Below are 17,936 nucleotides of genomic sequence, written 5' to 3'. Positions count from 1 at the left end.
AAACGAAATCATGTTTTTACAGTTAAAAATGTTACAAATTCCTCTTAAAATTGACCTTTTCTCACATATAATCTTTGTACTTTTGTACTTTTTTTATCAAGTGATCATTAAAGTTATACGAACAAAAACATTCTGAAAATGACTTATTGAAATCAAGTGTCAATATTTTTTTTTTTTATTTAAAATTAACGTGCTCGGCTACTATGGCCACTTGCACGGGAGCGGTTATAATACATTAAATATGAAATGGTTCATTGATACAAGTATACAATATGAATACACAGTAACACAATTGTTCTATAGTTGGTGGTACAGCTGTACATCTTTGATAAACTGAAGTAGAGAGGTAATTTGTTCCGAGTTGTTAAGGACTTCATTGTAGTTCTGGCTAAGCCGAAACTGTTGTCTTTCGACGGTATATTTGCGACACTCGGTCAAAATATGCTTCATGGTTAGGTACGAGTTGCAGCTGGAGCAAAATGGTCTGGCAGTAGTAGTCATAAGATATCCATGAGTAAGTCTTGAATGGCCAATTCTTACTCTTCTAATCGCAGTTAAGTCTTGCCTTGAGAGACCAGCGAAGATAATAAGTTGGTTACCAATTGAACGCTGTATTTGACGTAGGGATGTGTTAATAGTGTCCCAATGCTGCTGCCATGTAACTCTGGATTTTCTTTTGAACTGTGATTTTAAATCCTTTCCAATAATTACATTGTCGGTGACGGTATATGTAGCTGCAATTTTTGCCTGTTTGTCTGCTAGTTCGTTGCCTTCGATGCCAATGTGGGAAGGTATCCAAATTAAAGTAACTGCTATTCCTTGGGATGAGATAAGCTGGTAGGAGTCATGTATTGATTGGACAATAGGATGTTCGGTAAATATATTTTGGATGGATAAAATAGAGGCAAGTGAGTCTGTACATATGGCGACGAGCTTATAAGGTGGAGAGATTGAATTGATGGCCTGTAGAATGCTGAATAGTTCACCTGTGTGAACGTTACAGGTTGATGGGATTAGGGAAGATTTTATTGTCAATATTAAAAGTTAAAGAAAAATTGAAAATTTTCACCATTAAAAAAATGTTATTTTACTAAAAGCAGTCCAAATGTGATCATTTGTTCTGAATATTTGGCACATTCCCCCCTTACCTAACCATTATAAGTTTTTTTCATAAATCCACCATAAAAACGGAAATTTAAAAAAAAAATTATGAAATTCATGAAAATCGCATGATTTTTCGATTTTCTCGTGACAAAAAATGGTAATTAAACACTTTCACGGTCACCTGGTTTTTTGGCTCTAGAAAATCGAAAAATGGATGGATTTTAATGATCTTGGTCTCAAAATGTTCCATTTTACGGCGGATTTATAAAAAGAAATAGTAGAAATAGCTGGAATGAAAATTTCTCATAGTTTTACTGTTTTAAATCGTAAAAAAAACGGTTTTGCAAAATAACACTTTACAAAAAATTATCTCATTATCAGATAAAGTTCTTATATTTTTTTGTATTCTACATAAATTAATAAACAATTTAAAAAAAAATCCAAAAAGAATGATTTTCAGTTTTTATAGCTTAAAATGAAATCGATGAAAAACAATCAATTTTCGTGAATAGTTTTGTACTATATTCTATATAATCCGCCGTAAAATGGAACATTTTGAGACCAAGATCATTAAAATCCATCCATTTTTCGATTTTCTAGAGCTAACCTAAACTAACCTAACCTAACTTTACCTAACCTAACCAAAAAACCAGGTGACCGTGAAAGTGTATAATTACCGAATAGGTTAGGTTAGGATAGGTTAGGTTGGCTCTAGAAAATCGAAAAATGTGTATAATTACCATAATTTTTTGTAAAGGATTATTTTGCAAAACCGTTTTTTTACGATTTAAAACAGTAAAACTATGAGAAATTTTCATTCCAGCTATTTCTACTAATTTTTTTCATAAATCCGCCGTAAAATGAACATTTTGAGACCAAGATCATTAAAATCCATCCATTTTTCGATTTTCTAGAGCCAAAAAACCAGGTGACCGTGAAAGTGTATAAATACCCAAAAAATGAGAGGATCGCGAAAGTATAAAATTACTAAAACGTGAATATTATAACGGACGTAAAAAAATATTTTTGATTTAATTCAAGAAAACGACATTATTTTTCGAATGAGTAACCAATATACATAAAACTTTTTAAGTATTAATAATGAGGTATTATCAATTTTAAAAAACTAACACAATAAAGTTGATAGCTCCATCTTTTATTGCGTAACAAAACTTATTGACCAGTCGGTTATTTGGTCAATTATTATGGCCCACTAATTACACTTGTTATTTTTTCATATTCACTTCTTTACCAATTACAACTTCTACTAAGTACTCATTTACTAATTTGTAGCTCTTTTTCAACATAATATAAATATCGGGTAACGTTTCTATGAACAAAATTAACAGTACCATGCTTCTATATAACTTAAACCAATCACAAAATACTTGTCACTACCCCTACCTAATGTATGGGTAAATGGTGGTTCCTTTCAACGTGATTTGTTAGTCATCTTCGAGATACCAATGGGTCCGAGCGAAAAGTCTATAGATAATTAGTTCTTAGTTTTCGTGTGGTTAATAATTGTGTTTTGTGTTTACTTTTTTTTTTGTTGGAATTTATCTAAAGTGGTAAGTTATTTTATACAACTTTCTGTATGTAGAAAATAAACTACTTGTGTTTTTTTTACAAAGTACAATTGTTATGTTATGTTAAAAAAATGTTTCTTTATGAAAAGTACTACTTTTAACGATATTACTTAACTCTTAATTTTATTAAATTGGCATATTTTTTATGTCAAATTTTCATTCTAATCATGCTTTCCGTTGAATTTAATCCAATTTTTTTGATATTACTTACAAGGTCTTACTCCCTTAAATATGTTTACGAATTTCAAATAAATTGAATATTTGTTTCATATTATAAAACTTCGACTGTGAAAAATTATAAAGATACTATTGAAATTGAGTTATTTAAAAATCTAGTTTGCATTTGAAACCAATTACACAAAATTCTTCATTTCATTGCAAAAAGAGTACAGTTCATATTTTAAACCTTAATAACAGGATGCACCGTAAGTACCCCTTCTTAGAAAAAATTAGCTTGTGGAAAAGATTAAAGTGAGAGTGGATCGCTTCCAAGTGAGTAGTTATCATCGAAATACTGAACCAAAATGAACAGGTAGTTGGAAATCTCACCTCTATTGTACTCTACGTACTTACCGTTATTTCAATACTCGTAGTACTAGCTCAACTTCCCGTGTGATCAACTTTAGGAAGTGATGATGAAATATTAGGAAACATTTTTTTTTAAATTTTCTTGGGAATTCACGGAATAAGATATTCTTCCAATACATTCCTATTTTCAAATTATTTTATGAAATAAATGGTTTATGGAGTCACCTCGAACTAATTTAAAAATCCAAAATATATTAAAACTGGTAACAGAGATTCTAATAATATTTTTCCAATATTAAATTCAGAAATACCGGAAACTGGTTATGTGGTTTCCTTCTATAACAGTAGTTGATTCTGGGTTGTTAATAGTTATGTACTTAGTACAATGTGGTTCACTTACTGTAGGTACTGACGGTTATTTAATCATAGTACTCGTTCAATTTCGTGTGTGATCAAATATATTCATATATTTCTCTTAGTTTGTTACATCTTGACAGTTTAAGAAGTAATATATTTTTTCAATAATTATTCTCATTAGTATAAATATACTTGTAAATTTCTTATTTTTTAGACCTTTTCATATGTTTATGTTCTTGATTTTTGGTCTCTTCTGTTTCAAAACTATTTTTTTTTTATATTTTTCAAGAGATGGATAAAATTTGACGTTTCGACTTTTCTTAAAGCGTAAAATCGAGCTATAAATGAATTATTTAGGTTTTTTAAATCATTTATAGCTTTTTCGATCTTGTGAATGTGAACCATTTCTAAAAATTCTCTTTTTTCGTTTATTAAATTCCGTTTTTTTAACTTCATGGTTTTTTAATGAAGCCCGATTTTTTTATTGTATCGATGACCATTTAATCTATTTTCTAAATACTGAGATGACTGCCCTATGTTGACAGCGTGACAGCGTCCCAATTAGTACAAGGCACTTGATGTATAATAAATAATTTATTATTTGAGATGTAAGGAGTAAGGAAAAATCAATTTTCTTAATTTAGCAAAGTTGTAGTTTAATTTTATTCTTATTTTTATATTGTCAATATCATATTTTGATGAAGACTTAAAGAAAAGTCGAAGCGTCAAATTTTATGAATCTCTTAGAAATTATTGAAAATAATATAATTTTGAAACAGAAGAGACTAAAAATCAAGAACATTCAAAAACATAAAAAATGCATATTTCATTTAAATACATCCAGAGGGCATTAGTAAATCGACAAAATTATAGATATTTTGCGGATGTGAGAGGAGGTCATAATCAAATTCAAATTATATTTCCAATATTCTTTGAACCAACTACAACGGAGTGTGTTTTTGAAAGTCTTGCAAGAGAAATTAGTACCGCGATTACGCTAATTTGTGTTTGAACCCTGTACATGTCAATGTACAAGAAAACCCACAGAATGGTTATCTATATCCTAGTTTACTTCCTCCGGATTTATGTTCCTGGATATATTTGAAAAGTGAAGTTCCTAATGCCAACCAACAAATGTTGAAGACATAAAATCACAAGTGAAAAAAGGGTAAATTAGTTTCGCCGAAAATAATTGGTAATATCCAAAATGAATGAACGATCGCGTTCGGAATACAGTAAAATAGTCAATGATTGAATTGAATCATTTGATCACTTGCTCTTCATATTCATATTAATTTTTATTTAGATATATACAAGCGTGTCCAGATAAAAATGCAAACGTTCTTAGAAACTTTTTGTTATAACTTGAGGTACAAATTGTAACTAAAATCCTCGTCAGAGTAGAAGCCTTTTGAAAATTATAAGAAAAGAAAATAGTAGAATAAAACCCTTTGAAACAGAAGGAGAATATAATGTATCATATAAATAAAATTTAGAAAAAAAATAATTTAATTTACGGGTGATCTGAGGTCGGGGAGTGGAAGGTGGTGAATTTTTAGAAGTAAAAAACGGTTTACCTCGATTTTCGGCAAAGCTGCAAGCTGAAAAGCAAAGTTGTAGGTAATAAAGATATGTACAGCTTATGTGTTCACACTTTTTTGCATAGCTCAAAATTTGAATTGAAGTTTTTGGTTTTCGATTCTTATCTTCCACTAAAAACATTTTTATTCACGAAATTTGGTGAAAACCTAAGTTTTCATGTCTCAAAAATACTGTAAAGTATTCGATTTAAAATATTTATGTTTTCACCTCAATTTCGAAAAAGCCCCCTAATTTTCAATCGAAAATTATCCTGTCAAGATAGTCGGTGAGTTTTTGGTTGTTTAAATCTCTACTTTTTGGTGATGTAATAAATATAACCATCGGTAAGGCAAAAAACGAAAAAAACTTGATTCAAATTATGTATAATTTTTAGATGCTTATAAAATCTTTAACTGAATTTTTGATTGAAAATAAGAGAGCTCTTGAAAATCATGTTAAAAAAATAAATATATTGAATCAAATGAATCACAGTGTATACGGGATACAATAACCTTCCACCAAATTTCGTGAAAATAAATATTTTTTGCGAAAGATAAAAATAAAAAAATAGGAACTCTTGAATTTTTCGCATTTTTTTATTACCTACAAATTTGCTATCTAACTTTTCTCCACATAACTTGTAGTTTTGCCGGATATCGAGATAAGCCGATTTTCACCCTCAGAAACTCACCCCACTTCACGACCTCAAATCACACGTAAATAATTTTTAATTTCTTTCTCATTATATTCTCCTCTTTTTCCATTGTATTTTGTAATACGATTATTTTTTTGTTTCAAAAATTATCGACCCTGATCTAAAGTGCGTAACTATTATTTCAAATTATTTATTAAAGAGATTGTTCACTGGAATCTATCAAATCAATGTTACCAATTGATATAGGTTATTCAGAACCCCTGTAGTTCTTGTTTAAAACTTTATGACATATCGATTGAGGTAAAGGGAGGTAATTCAATTTTTCTCCCAACAAACATCTTGACAAACTTGATGATCTCGTTGAAAAAATCATTTATTTTTCCATGAATTACATCTTACCTATTGAATGTTCAATTCTTGGTCGTGATTGCATATTTTCTCAGGTCAATAATGCAAATTAATATTTCCTTCAAATCTAATAATGACCACAATAACCTAACTTTCGTTCAAAGTCTTCGTGATGAAAGGCTTGATGTGAAACCATATGATATGGGTGCAATCTAACAATTTTATTAACAAGCACATTGTGTAAATAATATTTTTAGTTATATCAAAACTTACTATAATCATTTTTGTACTCCAAATTGGTTCCACCTCACTATTATATTCCAATACTGCATCCAGTCATATTTTCTTTGCTCTCTCTTATTCTCTCATCTCCCTAATGATCCTTCTCCAATGATAGTTAGAGCATCCTTTGAGTATGCTCTAACTATCTCATTATTTGAGCTCATAAGAAAATTGTTTATGGTTATTTATGAGGATTATTCAGTCCGTGCTTAGTTCTTTTTCTTCAAAGATCATCATTTGTATTTATTTGCTCAAAGATTTTCTTGAGTAAATTTGTTTCCTACATAACCAATTTCGTCTCTCTCGCCATTATTAAATGCCATGTTTCATTTGGGCATATTACTATCGGTCTTATTTCTATAGATAATTCCTTTGTTAATCCTTCCATTATTTTCAATTATCACTGTTGCTCCCAAGTATTTGCATTCAAATACGTTTTCTTCCTCATATTTTAAACCTCTCCAACTCAAATTTATATACTTTGTTTTCTTTTATTGAATTCCCAGTTCAAAATTCTTTACATCCTCCTCTAATTGAGAGAATATTCTTTCCATTTCCTTCTTGTTTTGTTATCAAAGCTGAATCTTGTCTGCATATGCAATTATATACTGCCCATGGTAATGAATCGGCGCTATCCTGCTATCTCATACTATTTATTCCAACAATAGATTATAACCGATATTGGACTCTATTGTTTGAGTTGTCTAGTATCATTTAAATTAGCTTCACAATTCTTTGAACATCCCATGCAATATAAATTTTATTTCTATCTATTAAGTCATAAGTTTGATAAAATCTATACTTGTAAACATGAAATTTAGGCCTAGAAGTCACGTATAGAGTTTACCCGTTATCGTATATAATATAGGGGTGAATATCTGATCCGTTGAAACTCATGCTTTATTGAAATCTTCTCGTTATTTACCTACAATGTTTTTTGATTTTTCGTTCAATCTGTTCCTCTTCACCACATCTAAAAGTAATATTTCTCTATAATTTTCACATCTAATAGTTTTCCGTATTTCCGTATATCTTTCCCGCCAGATTTGATCATATGGATCCCTCCTGCACATATGGTTTTTCAAATTTTCACAGATCAACATTTTTTCATTCTTCCCCTATATCTTCTTCCTGATTTCCTCTTGTCCACTTAACACTCTTTCGGAGTATTAGACCCGACAGTTTTTTCTTATGGATCTACTAATAGCCTTCCCTCTCTATTTCTGATACAGGGTGATTCGATATTTGACTGACAACGCTCTATCACAGAGAGATCTCAATAAATGATGCATTTTGATACAGGAATACGAATCCTCACGGGGACTAGCTGCTGAGATATAGTGTGTTCGAAATTTTGAGTTAAAATCAAAAACTGTATGGGTCCTTTTTGTCATACAAATGTGGAAAACTCTTTACATTATCTATCAGTGTTTCATCGTCTAAAAGACATTGCTGACGTTTAGACATTGCTTTTTCCTATTTTTTTATATCAGTTTTAAAAATAAAACACTACGGTGGAAATCGCGTCACCGGTTGAATTTTTCCAAAGTTTATTCATGTCAAAATATTACTTCATCAAGGAGCATATTGGGCACCAAATTTGAAAAAAAATAAAGGCGTTCTTAATTTATGGCAAATTTTTAATTTTGATTTAAAATTTTTTATTATATCTCAGCAACTAGACCCTCGTGATTTCTTGGCCTTTTGGTAGAAATTTCCTAATTCTTTAGTTTTAAAATGTTCCTCAATAATTAATTCTGCATGCATATTTTCTCGTTCTGCCTGAGAATTTTACATATATTGGGATATTTTCTATACATCATAATCGTTTGTAAAAAATCATTTGGAAATATTAATCGACGGTCAAACATTTTTCAAAATTATATCAGTATGACAAAACTAGATTATTTATAGGAAAAAGAGAATTTACAAAATAATTGTGCCTTCAATTATCCCCAAACAGAATAAACATTCAACTTCACCTATTAGCAGAATTTTGTATTGGTTACTACAAATATAAAAGTCAACGGTTCATTTGTTACCTGTAAGTATAAAAATTCTTCGTATTACTAAAGCTGACCATATAGTATTAGTCACTCTTAACAACAGGTAAGCAGATAAAAGGGATTTATTGCACCGCTTCCTATAACCTACGAAGAGGCCACTTGTACGTGACCTGTCTGTCTCTATTTACCCCAGTACGCTTTCACTTTTAGCTCGTGCTGAAAGTTATACACTTTGCAAAAAGATATGAATATGTTTGTTTCTCAATAAATTGAATATTTTTTCACATCTGAAGTGGAATAATTGTCCACTCGATATTATTTTCAATTGAGTAAGAGGTGAACACAAGTTTAACAATTAGATATTGAAAATAAGTTTAAAAAAAATCGATATCTTCGAAGATTATTGAAAAAATGTGAAACGAATCGCAAAATTTCTATTTAATATTGTAAGGTATGATGCAGATGTACCAAATCATCATTTAAAATGAAATTTTGGTATCATTATGACCAAAACGTAACATAACAACGACCAGACTGAATTTTTCAGGGACTAACTGATAGTAGAAAAAATTAATAGTGTCCTCAGGGGAGATAAAAACTTCGACAGTGGATGTATCAAAAATCGAACCTTAAAGAGCGATACATTTCTGTCAAACCACTTGATCTCATCATCAAGAATAGAGATGCGGAATCAAGATCAGAAATAATGATCGAAATGATATTTTTTGTCCTAATCAAGGTAATTATATACTTTCGTGTTCACCTCGTTTTTTGAATTCGCTCTAGAAAATCGAAAAATCATCTGATTTCGATGAATTTTTTTAAATCTTTGTTTTCACGGCCGATTTACGAAAAAAATTATGGGAATAAAAAAATGGGTTTCAGGGCTTTATGAACATTCAGTTCATGAAAATGCACTCTCTCACGTATAATTGCATATAACTCTTTTCCAAATAATCAAATGAAGTTGTTATATATTTTTTCATAATCTACACAAAAAAACGAACAAATAAAAAACATTTATAGCAAAATGTTTATTAATGATGTTTTTACAATTAAAAACAATAACAATTTCTACAACAAGTTATATGAACAAAAACATTCTCAAAATCACTTATTATAATCAAATGTACAATATAAAAAAGTAACTTTGAAAAATTAAAAATTTTCACCATTAAAAAAATGGAATCTTACTAAGGTTGATTGTTGGAGATGAAAAATTAATAAACACACATTTTCCAATTTTTTTTTCTCCAAAAAGTTCGTTTTTTGTGTAAATTAACGAAAAAATATATGAACTGCATTTGATGCTTTGTAAAAAATTTATGAACGATTATATTTAAAGTCATAAAACTATATAAAATCTTCAAGTGAGATATTTCCCATTTTTTTTCATAAATTCGCTGTGAAAACTAAGATTTTAAAAACAAATTCATTGAAATCGGATGATTTTTCGATTTTCTAGAGCCAAAAAACGAGGGGACCGCGAAAGTATATAATATCAATACTTGTGTTTCGATTTTAATAGTAATTCATTATAGTTAAGTCATGTACAATGTGAGGCAAATTATCTGACTGGAAGTGATAATATTTAGCCATCACAGCCATCACTAACATATACCCGTTTATACAGTGTTCTCAAAAAGTTACGTAACATGCAATTATTTAGATTTCCCATGATTTTACAAAAAAAGTTGAATGAAAGCTTATGAAATAATTCAATTTAGTCTATTGGACGTGTACTCGATAAAATGTTTCAACATAATGTTTTAGTGAAAAAAAAAGCTTAGAAATCGTGGTGTTTTAGCTACAAAACCTAATTAAAAAACGATCGAAATAATCTTCAAAACTAACAAAATCTAGAGAATAATAAAATACTGTCCCGCATTTCACAATAATTTGAAGGAATATTTATTGGAAAGAGCCTTCGACTCTATAAACGACTTTTATTCTTGGTTATAAAGAAAGTTTGAAGATGAAAATTCCTGTTTTTTTGGTTGAATATTCAGAAGCATGATAAAAATGTGTTGAGATGACAGTACTCATTGTCAAAAATTATCATTTGTACGAATTTTTTTGCGGGGCATTTGAATTAACGCTCCGCGAACACGATAGAAATGAAAATTCCGATAATCGTTGTATGTTTCTATTTAAAAATTTTCCGACTGAATTAGATACAAGTCTAAGAAAGCAGAAAGAAAATTCTTCAATATTCACAATAACCATGCAAGAAATATGAAATGATCACAGGACAAGTTTGGAATTTGTCATGAATACATCAATAATACCTTTTTTGGCAATGATGACAGTTGAAACTATGAATGCAAAATCTAAACTGGAAGTTTTTTTAAACATGTTGACGATGGTGACCTTAATAAACGTTTTTGGAACTACCCGAGTCCTATAACATAGATTTTGAAATGTTGAAAATCCTTATAATTAAAAGTCACCTAACAAAGTGTATTATGATAAAGCAGAATTGATGAGCGGCCAACACGCAGGCGTCCAAGCAATAATTAAAAAGAATTAATTATGTCCAAAACTACTTCCACAAAATCGCAACTTTGTTTTTTTTTTCGAGTGTCTTTTATTTATTCAAGTATGTACTAATTGCGGGGCATCGAATAGCGCATCACCTTTTCCAAAATATTCAATAAATCAGATTGCTGTATATTTTTCTTTTTTAAACACTCGAATATATTTGAAATATCTTTCTGTGTTTGTATATCTAAATATTTAAATCTCCTCAATTTCTTATTTCTTAGACCTTTTGATATATTAATGCAACTAAATGTTCTCGATTTTAGGCCTCTTCTGTTTTAAAATTAGTTTTTTTGATAATTTTTAAAAGAAAAATAAATTCTGACATTTCGACTTTTCTTTAAGTCTATCGAAATATCTAATCTTTATTATTCAATTCATACCTATCTTTATTCTCACTTCACTGTGCAATTTCATTGTCTTCATATGCCCATGGTCTAAAGAACGCCATATTTCTATCTATTTGAAGAAATTTATTAATTTAGTTAATCTCACCAAGCCACGCCATTGCTTATCTCAGACTTTTTGGTAGGAATATTGTGTACATTCTCCTTCCGACAGCTTTGGCCAATAGAAATGCATTTATGTTTACGATTCGATGAAGATGATCAGTCCACGAGGACTGACGGTTTGTTAGATGTACACAGAATTTTATACGAGTGGTAAACATTATTTTTCATTTCTGAATTTGGTATGAGTGCTATGCGTATTTAGGAAATATTGCAAATCTGCAATTGGTATTGGAAGAACTATATCTCTAGGGGGTTTTAGAAGAAGCAAAAAGTTTTTTTAGAGGGCTACAAGGCTTTGCATTGTTTGTATGTTGTTGCATGTAAAAGAACTTTCTAGAGGGTATATACAAGAAGTAATTTGAAGATCGGCAAGAAATAAAATATATAGATGATTGTAAATTTACATGAAAAGTACTGTTTACGAGGGGGGCTATGGAGTTAGTTAGTAGTAAAGGGTTCTAAATTCTGAAATTTTGATATTGAATATTATAAAAAAGGAATGTGATAATTTTCGTATATAATGTCATAATGTTATTTTTAGTCATGAAGCACGTGCAGACCAATAATAATAATTTTGCTTAAAATGTCATACAATTACATGTGCAATATCTCCAACGATTGCCTCATAATTATTCAGTATCGGGTTTCACAAAAATCATAAAAACTAAAAGTAAAAAAGAATATACAGGGTAATTACATTATTAATAAAAAAAATCACTGTTATTAGTGAATATTTTAGTTGATCCTTGGTTAGGAGAGTGAATAGATTCCAATTGAATATCTCAACAGCAACGACCTTTTTTGATAAATGATGATGTTAACATGTGAAGGAAAACCAGAGAATTTATCGATTCTATGTTTTTATTGGTAAATAGTGGAGATGACGAGTTCATGTGGACTGACGGTTTGTGAGATATTTACTAAATTTTATACGAGGAGTAAACATTATTTTTAATTTCTTAATTTGGTATGGGTGCCGTGTGTATTTATGAAATATTGATTGTTCCTCACATTACTGTCTTCTACATTTGATATTGGATGAGGATATAAGGCCAATGTTTTTCATCGCTGAATAGAATGAGAACGTTTCCTAAAAATTCGATGATCTTTCCAAGCTATCCATAGAAAAAAGTTTTTATTTGAAATAGACAATATTAATAACAAAGTGATTACAAATTTTGTGAAGCGAAAAGAATATAGGATAGACTTGATTCATTAAAAAAAGTTATAACATCACAACGAACGTTCTATCCCAAAACATACTTTAGTTTAATTTCTCAGCATGGTTGAGTCACTAAAAGTATGTATACAAGTTTTACATGACATTTTTGAATTTTGAAATTTCAAGCATTGCAAGTTTTCTGTAAAGAAAATTAAATTAAAATAGTTATGTATAGTAAAGATATTGATAAAGATGTGGAGTAGTGTTTGGTGATTTATATTTTCTTCGTGTACTTACTAATCCAAATCTAAAATAAAAATTTGATAGATCTTTTATAAACTGTACAATAGAGAGTTTGATCTGTAGAAATTACAAATGCTTCATCATTTCATTACTCTCTCATTCAGTAAAATAAGTTAAAACAAATAATCATGTCCACACAGAAACCGATTTGATTTATAAAAACCTAACAAACACGACAAACCTATAACTTTTTGCATCTACAAATTTTTTTAGTGCAAGTCGCCCCTGAGCGCGATTCTTTGGAATTGAATACAGCTGTTGAAAGAAATATTTTAGTGGTGGTCTATGGTAGACTTCAACACATATCCATGTATCCACATCCAATATGGATCGACGATTACTTTTATTTCCATCTTTTCCCTCCGTTGAAACCAATTATTCTATTAACCATATTATTAATATTCCTATTTTAATTAAAGATTCAATCATAGTATATGGTGATACCTACAATCGGTAAAATAACTAAACGGAAAATTCAACTTTATTCTAAACACTATAATTACAATTTTTTCTCAACATATAAGATTATAAACAGGACGCGACAACGTGGTTTCTCTTACGCCGAGCTTCATCGATATAATTTACTAGAAGAGAATTTGAATGGTCGTAGAATAAACTACACAAAAATTATGGTGTTTTTATGTCTTCAGTTTCCAATAATCGAATATAAAAATCAACGAACAATAATACTTTTGAACCTGCGATTAAATATAGTCCACTGAAATAGTAATCTTATTTCGTCTTGTACTTTTCATTCCGTATTCTCGTTGCACTAAGCACAGTTTGAATTTAGGTGAACTCGCTTCACAGAGCTCCGCCATATTTTAAAACCATCCATTAATCACTCAAAATTCCAGTCTTTAAATCTTCAATTTATCCACGCGTCTTATAATACGCTTATTGAAAGATTAAAATTTGACACAATGAAGATCTTACGATACAAATTTCAAAGTAAATCGGCTAACCGATATCATAAAAAATATTCTGCTTCTCTGTTTTCTTAGTCTAGACTCAGGAATTTGACAAAGTTTGTCATCGAGGGCTCAAAGACAAACTGAACAAACTCTTACCTAACCAATATGCAAAACTGTCCTATATAAGAGACGATCCTTCAGAAGATAATAAAGCAAGAAGATGCTTTATTAAAAGAATTAAGGAAATCAACGCGGATGTACCACAAGATAGTGTTCTTGATCTGGTTCTTTACCTCTTATACACTAATGACATTGGAAAACCACAGTAGGCGATTCTCACGATGAATAACCAGTCAACCTACAGACATCAATTAATTGAATTAATTATTGGGCCTAAAAATGGAGTGCGTTTTCTCTTTTATGAAACCTTCATAATAACACTTCTCCCGATATATTTGGAAGAAAACGATTTCGAAATAATTTTTCAAGAAATTCGATCGTGATAATCCAATTATTGAATCTTTGCTTTTCCCTGGTAACAACACAATTAGTATCCAACCTAGATTCTCTGACCACCAAGACTTACGAGGATATATTGAAAAACTCTTAGCCTACTATAGAACCAAACAAAATTTCAATGTCAAAATATTTTATTACAAAATCTCCTCTTAACTGGATACATTTATTACAACGAACCTGCAACTTCTCTAGACCTTTCAAAAAAAATGTTTCTTCTTGCTCTGCAAACCAGACCTCCACAGCTTTTATTACCTCCTCGTTGGAAAAAAATTTACGACCTTTTGAACTTTTTTTCAGTCGAGGGAAGAGATGGTAGTCAGAGGGAGCCAAATCTGGTGAATGAGGGAGATGTTCTAGTAATTCAAACCCTAAATCACTAATTTTTTGCATGGCAACATGAGATTTGTGTGCAGGGGTGTAGTCCTGCAAAAACAAAACACTTTTGGATAGCTTTCCGCGTCTTTTCTCTTTAATTTTTTCCCGTAGAGTGGTCAGTAATGTCGAATAGTGATCTCCAGTTATTGTTCTACCCTTATCGAAAAAATCAATCATAATTACTCCATGGCAATCCCAAATGACTGAAGCAAGAACTTTTCCAGCAGATTTTTGGACAGGGCGCCATTCCATCGATTGTTGCTTTGGTTTCAATTCGGTTTATGAAGTCTACATCGTTTTTAAATCGAGCACAGATCGAACGCGATGCTTCTACCCTTGCACGCTTTTGGTCAACATTCAAACATTTGTGGATCCATTTTGCAGCAATTTTTCTCATATCCAAATTGACGGGAACTATACGATGAACGCGTTCGTATGAAATATTGACTGACTGACTGACTGACAGACACGGAAACTGGCCTTCCCGATCGGTCATCATCTTCAATGGAAAATTCACCTTTTTGAAGCAGTCCAATTTTTCACGGTCGCATACGAAGGGCATTGATCACCAAGGGTATTAAGCATATCTTCGTAAATCTTTTAAATACAGGTACATGATGATAGCCCGATATTCCAATTTTTCGATTTTCACAATTTCGGTGGACATCTTTTTTCTTTTAATTTATTGCGTAACTCTGGTTTACTTTTTTGACGTCAAACTTTACACTGACACTTGTTATTATTATTGTTAGTTGCTATGGTAACGCAATATTTTGTTTATGCATGGAACTAAAACCACTAAAACAACTAAAACAAACAACTAAAACAACTAAAACAACTAAAACAACTAAAACAACTAAAACAACTAAAACAACTAAAACAACTAAAACAACTAAAACAACTAAAACAACTAAAACAACTGAAACAACTAAAACAACTAAAACAACTGAAACAACTAAAACAACTAAAACAACTAAAACAACTAAAACAACTAAAACAACTAAAACAACTAAAACAACTAAAACAACTAAAACAACTAAAAGTAAAACAACGAAAACAAAAAAATTTGGTAATGTGCTGATTTTAGATAGTCCTCATTACTCACACTTATTAATTGTTTGTGATAATCAATTACCTAGCGAAATCAATACGAAGAAACAACGAATGACTTATTACACAATCTACAATCACCCTAAAGTTTGTGGACCCCGAACACCCTTGATAAGAGAGAATAAAATATCAGTCCTCGTAATTCAACGTTTGTTTTTTAGGAATTGTTTCAATCTATCAAATTATACAAATGAAAACTTATACTTCTCATTGAAAATCAATTTGTACAAAGTGCGTGACGTCTCTTTAGCTCACTAATCGTTATTATTTGCTGTTTAATACGTTCAAATCTGAAAAAAGTTTCTGTAGTGATATTTTAGTATAGCACTATATATATATATATATATACGAAATAATGAATGTATTAAACTACTCGCAACTAGAAGTAATTCATCGATTTTTATTATCAATACCCTTTCGTTTTTATAGTAATATTTATTAAAATGAAATGCCAATTGGAAAAAGTGTTAGTTAAATATATATAAAATGCGATGGAAAACTTTGAGAGTTGTTGATGAAGATTCGCGAATCTCAAGAAAGAAGGGGTTGAAGTTTTGTTTTGCGAAATAAGAAAAACGTTGAAAAAAAGATAGATTGTGTATGAAGGGCGAAAAAGAAGGGCGGCCTCGTTAAAAAGAAAACCCGCTCCACGGCGTAGATGATTTCTTAGTGCATTTATGCAAAACAGAGTGAGAGAGAAGCGCCGTATACCGATCCTTTTTTCAAGTAATTAGTGGTCGCCAAGTTGGAGAGAGAGGGTAGAGGAGCGTGTGTGATTCTAAGTATACGCCGCCCCTTAATTTATGTCTAAGGGTAAAACAGTAAGAGTAAAGAAGTTGGAGGGGGTGAGTCTTACATGAGGGGAAGTTGGGCGCAAGCGTTCTACCCTCTTAGTAGGCTTTGTCTAATCGGATTCATTAACAGCGATCCAGGAATTATGCGTCCATTGCTAGTCGGCATATTTTTGAAAGCAGTCGGAACCGGTAACCCTCGTAGAAAACGTCCTTCTGATGACAGGTGCGCGATAAACACTCAACACTTATTTTCGAATGTGTCATGTGCATGTGTGGCGAATATGCGCCTTATATATCTCTCTCTAGTCTACTACTTACTGGTTTTAGTTTCCGTGTGTGCCTGCTTGCCAGTGTGTGTTTTCAACTCTCCTGTTAAACCCAAACATTCCCGTTCTCGTTTCCCTTTTATAGTCTGTTTGATTTTCGCGCTACTAGCCAGCGATGTGCTACTTTGCAATAATAATATCGTTCTCGCGCGCTCATTGGTTTAAAGTTTCTAAACAGCACGTGTTTTGTGCGGTGAAACTTCCTCTCGGAAACTGGTTCATAACAAACATCAAAATTTACCGGTAACACGTTCTCATCAGCTGTAAGTAACGTAACAAAATCAGAGACCCAACGACTTCGTTTTTTCATTCTCAATAATTCACACAACATTTGCGGTATTGATATTTATATTTATAATTCATTCATACTAAAAACATTCATATCTCATAAATCATCAAATTTTTCATTTACATAAACGAGCTTAAGTTAAATTATGATATTTTGTTAAGTGTTAAGAGTGAGTGTTAAGTGTTAATAATACTGATAATTTAAATTCTTAAAACAAAGCAAGCAGTTCTCACATAGATTCTTAGTTTTGTCGTAGAATTTAATTTAAAAAGATATAATGATTTTTTATAAAAAAATAATTTTAATATCATTGACAATTTCTACTACCATGAGAGTATTGATTTGATATACTTAAGTGACTAAACAATGCTTTTGTTGTAAATTTTTTATCGTCTTCCATTCACTATGACATAGTTTCGATTATCAACTTTAACCAAAGAGGAATATGAACTATAAATAATTATACTGGCTGCATGATATTCATTTGATTGTTTGAATAATTGTAGTCGTCAAAATACAATTAATTGAAAATATTCAGGGTTTCCCGTTTTATTTCAATTTGGCAAACAGATGTATTCCTATGGAATATGTATTTTAGTATCGGTATTAAAAATTTTACTTATTTAAATACTTCAAAGTAT

At 30.6% G+C, this 17,936-nt stretch overlaps 1 protein-coding gene across 3 annotated transcripts in view; it reads left to right on the top strand.

Annotated features, from left to right (window-relative positions):
* LOC130892636 (protein jim lovell-like) overlaps nucleotides 1-17,936 on the top strand; it is a 319,386-nt gene that overhangs the window by 241,541 nt on the left and 59,909 nt on the right. The window contains exon 1 of one of the 3 annotated variants that reach the window (XM_057798146.1): nucleotides 16,736-16,903. The exons of 1 other annotated variant lie outside the window; for it this stretch is intronic. The gene's annotated coding sequence lies outside the window, so the exon portion shown is untranslated. Of the gene's footprint in view, nucleotides 1-16,735; nucleotides 17,270-17,936 lie in introns of those variants that run through there. One more of the 3 variants, XM_057798147.1, reaches the window with a different exon arrangement.

This window comes from Diorhabda carinulata, chromosome 4 (assembly GCF_026250575.1).
Source record: "Diorhabda carinulata isolate Delta chromosome 4, icDioCari1.1, whole genome shotgun sequence".
NCBI lineage: Eukaryota > Metazoa > Arthropoda > Insecta > Coleoptera > Chrysomelidae > Diorhabda > Diorhabda carinulata.
The sequence above is the reverse complement of the archived record's forward strand: the minus strand, read 5'-3'. Positions and strand labels throughout refer to the sequence as shown.